Source organism: Stenella coeruleoalba (genome assembly GCF_951394435.1).
Source record: "Stenella coeruleoalba genome assembly, chromosome: 14".
Taxonomy (NCBI): Eukaryota; Metazoa; Chordata; class Mammalia; order Artiodactyla; family Delphinidae; genus Stenella; species Stenella coeruleoalba.
In genome coordinates this window covers 31,333,407-31,337,323 of record NC_137160.1, presented here as the reverse complement: position 1 = coordinate 31,337,323, position 3,917 = coordinate 31,333,407, and the positions used below count along the sequence as shown (strand labels likewise).

Below are 3,917 nucleotides of genomic sequence, written 5' to 3'. Positions count from 1 at the left end.
ATAGAAAACAAACTTATGGTTACCAAAGGGGAAAGGGGGTGAGGGATAAAATTGAAATTTGGGATTAACAGGTATACATTACTATATATAAAACAGATAAACAACAAGGACCTACTGTATAGCACAGGGAACTATATTAATATCATATATATATATATATATATATATATAACTGAATCACTTTGCTGTATACCTGAAACATTGTAACTTGACTCTACTTCCATAAAAAAATAAAATTTTAAAAAAAGATTTGTACTTGTAAAGTAACAAGAGGCTTTTCATTAACTCTTATGACAATAATGGCAGAGTAAGAAATAGTTTATCACAGTGGGTAATAGTCATCTGAGAATGTTGTTGTTTTTTTACAAAGAAATGTGTTCCAGTCGTGTAATGAGAGTTGAAAAATCCCAGCGATATTAGCTCTCCCTGTTGCTAGTTTATGGAAATGTTAGTACTGTACGTAAGAGAAGATAATAATTCTAAGTAGAATTATCTACCATAATAATAATGTACTTATATTAATTCTTGAGATAAAATTAAAAAAAACTTTTAAGAGAATTTTTTTCTTTATTCCAGCTAGTATATGAAATATTTTAAAAGACCCTTAATGTATTAAGTAAGCTGAATAAAGATTGAGCGTGTGCTTCAAAAATCATAGGGTTGTTTAAGAAATGGGATAATTTAGCTCAATTGACTTAATGAATCTTCACATTATTGATAAAATCTTCATGCTAGCCTTCCCTCTAAGAGCCTTACGCATCACTTTTATAAGGTACCCAGCTTAAAATGATCACATAGTAATATGACAATAAATTAGCCCCTTTCTCTGCAGAATCACCATGGCGGCTGGAACCTTGTGCACATATCCTGAAAACTGGAAGGCCTTCAAGGCCCTCACTGCCACTCAGTACAGCGGGGATCAAGTCCATGTGCTCTCCGCACCACCCCACTTCTATTTTGGCCAAACCAACTGCACCCCCGAATTTCTCAGTAAATTTCCTGCTGGCAAGGTTCCAGCCTTTGAGGGTGATGATGGATTCTGTGTGTTTGAGAGCAATGGCATTGCCTCCTATGTGAGCAACGAGGAGTTGCGGAGAAGTACTCTTGAAGCAGCAGTCCAGGTGGTGCAGTGGGTGAGCTTTGCTGATAGAAACATAGTTCCCCCAGCCAGTACCTGGGTGTTCCCCACCTTGAGCAACATGCACCACAACAAGCAGGTCACAGAGCATGCAAAGGTGGTGGTGAGGCAAATTATGAGGCTGCTGGATGCTCACTTGAAGACAAGGACTTTTCTGGTGGGCGAACGTGTGACAATGGCTGATATCATAGTTGTCTGCACCCTGTTGTGGCTTTATAAACAGGTTCTGAAGCCTTCTTTCTGCCAGTCCTTTCCTAATACAAACCACTGGCTCCTCACCTGCATTAACCAGCCCCAGTTCTGGGTTGTCTTGGGTGAGGTGAAACTGAAAAAATAGCCCAGTTTGATGTTAAAAAGTTTGCAGAGAGCCAGCCTAAAAAGGACACCCCATGGAAAGAGAAAGTTTCTCGAGAAGAGAAGAAGAAGCCCCAAGCTGAGCAGAAGGAGGAGAAGAAGACAGCTGCCTCTGCTACTGAGGAGGCGCTGGATGAATGTGAGCAGGCATTGGCTGCTGAGCAGAAGGCCAAGGATCCCTTTGCTCACCTGCCCAAGAGTAACTTTGTGTTGGATGAATTTAAGCGCAAGTACTCCAATGAGGACACACTCTCCGTGGTGCTGCCATACTTTTGGGAGCACTTTGATAAAAATGGCTGATTCCTGTGGTACTGCAACTACTGCTTCCCTGAAGAGCTCACCCAGACATTCATAAGCTGCAACCTTATCAATGGAATGTTCCAGCAATTGGACAAACTGAGGAAGAATGCCTTTGCCAGTGTCATTCTATTTGGAACCAACAATAGCAGCTCCATTTCTGGAGTCTGAGTCTTCCGAGACCAGGAACTTGCCTTTCCCCTGAGTCCAGATTGGCAGGTGGATTATGAGTCATACACATAGCAGAAACTGGATCCCAGCAGCGAGGATATCCAGCCGCTGGTTCAAGAATATTTTTCCTGGGATGGGGTCTTCCAGCATGCGGGCAAAGCCTTTAATCAGGGCAAGATCTTCAAGTGAACATCTCTTGCCATTGCCTAGCTGCCTGCACCTGCCTTTCAGGGAGAATGGGGTCATTAAAGGAAACTGAACATTGAACCCTTTCCTGCCCTGCCTCCTTCGTGGGTCATGGTTTCTTCAAAGGGGAGTAGATATTTTGAAGCAGGGTGTTGTCTATACCTGCAGGACCTTCCTGTGCAGGAGAGAAGCCTTCAGAAGAGCAGAAAGAGAGGTTTCTCCTCGGTTTTGATTTTTTTTTTAATTACCTTGCCTCTCCTGTGATGACGATCTTCTAGGCTAGCTGGGAAACATTGGATGTAGTTAGGAGGTGGTGAGACAGGGCTTTGTAACTACCTAATTCCAGACCTTCCTGCATGAAGGGGGAGAATACCTGCTGATGGGGTGAGAGCACAGAATGAAGAGTGACTTAACATTACTTCCTGCAGCTGCCCTGTGAGGTGGGGCAGCAGCCGTATCCAAGAGTCATAGTTTCAACAATTCAGACAAACAGCAAGAAGAGGTACAGATTCCTTGGAACAGATACTGGCCTGTGGGCCCTAACCTGGCTGTGGATCATCTCTAGGGTATCCCTATTTTATAACAAGGAAGTGGGGTTCAGAGATTTAAGCAAGTTGCCTGTGATCACACATCTTAGGTGGTGGAGGCAGGATTTTGAACCAAGTGGGTGTCACTGGAGCCTGAACCTTAAACATGCCCTACTGCTTCCTGCAATGTAGAGCAGTCAAAAATGTCAGTTAACAACCCTGAAAAATATTATAAAAATAAAAAAAAACAATAAATTATATTGCCAACTTAAAATGAAAATAATCTAAGAGAACTTACCTAAAGATCAAATAATAAAATAGGTGATACCAAAAGTCCCTTTTAAATTTTAGTCCTGAAATTGTCCATTAGAAAGACATGCATTTCTGAAGAAGGAAAAAGAGTCAACACACCTGGTGCCTACATTTATGCATATGTATTTCCAAAATGACACCAATTAACTCTAAGATGATAAAGTGACCAGTCTACAGGCTGTATAATGTAATGTGTTGTTTCAACTAGGAATAATTGGTGAATGTATATAAGTATACATTCTAGAGGTAGAAGAGTCCCATTAAAGACTCCATATGACATCCCCCAAGTCATACACAATGAAGGTTAATAACACTCATTAAAATAAAATAGTACTCATATAAAGACATTGGGAATTCAAATATTCTCCCATAATATAGAATGTCATTACTAGATAGTTTTAATTGCAGAGTGACAGGAGAGTATATATGAATATTTGGAAAAGAAAATGCAACTGTTGCTTCTTTGCTGTATTTCACATCTATCCACATTAAAACTGACCTTATTGCAGTGTTTCTGCTATGTCCAAGTGCTCTAAATCTCCAGAAAGTCACCATCACCCTTTGGGCTCTCTCCAAATTTATGCTATCTTTAGTATTCATGAACATGAATCCTTAAACTTCTCCATAGAAAAAGCATAATTTTAGATCCTTTTCCCTTCCCCACATCCAGACAGTCATGGTGTCCTGTGTATTCAGTGATGATTCCACAGCTCCTGTTCAGGTCCTCATTGTCTCTCACATGGATAATTGTGGCAATGGATTCCTGACTTCTCTGTTATCTCTTCTCTAAAATCTTTCCTTTACACGGTGACCAAATTTATCTTCTTAAATCACAAGTCAGATAATGTCTGCTCCCTTTAAGAACACATGGAGACTCCTTGTTTTCTATTGAATAAAGTCCAAAACACTCTACTGCTCATTGGACTTCCTTT

General features: G+C 40.6%; 1 pseudogene across 1 annotated transcript; it reads left to right on the top strand.

Moving 5' to 3' along the window:
* The first annotated feature begins 839 nt into the window (after positions 1-839).
* On the top strand, positions 840-2,149 carry LOC307196649 (elongation factor 1-gamma-like; annotated as a pseudogene). The gene has a single exon. The product of its transcript is annotated as an elongation factor 1-gamma-like (transcript).
* The last annotated feature ends 1,768 nt before the right edge of the window (positions 2,150-3,917 follow it).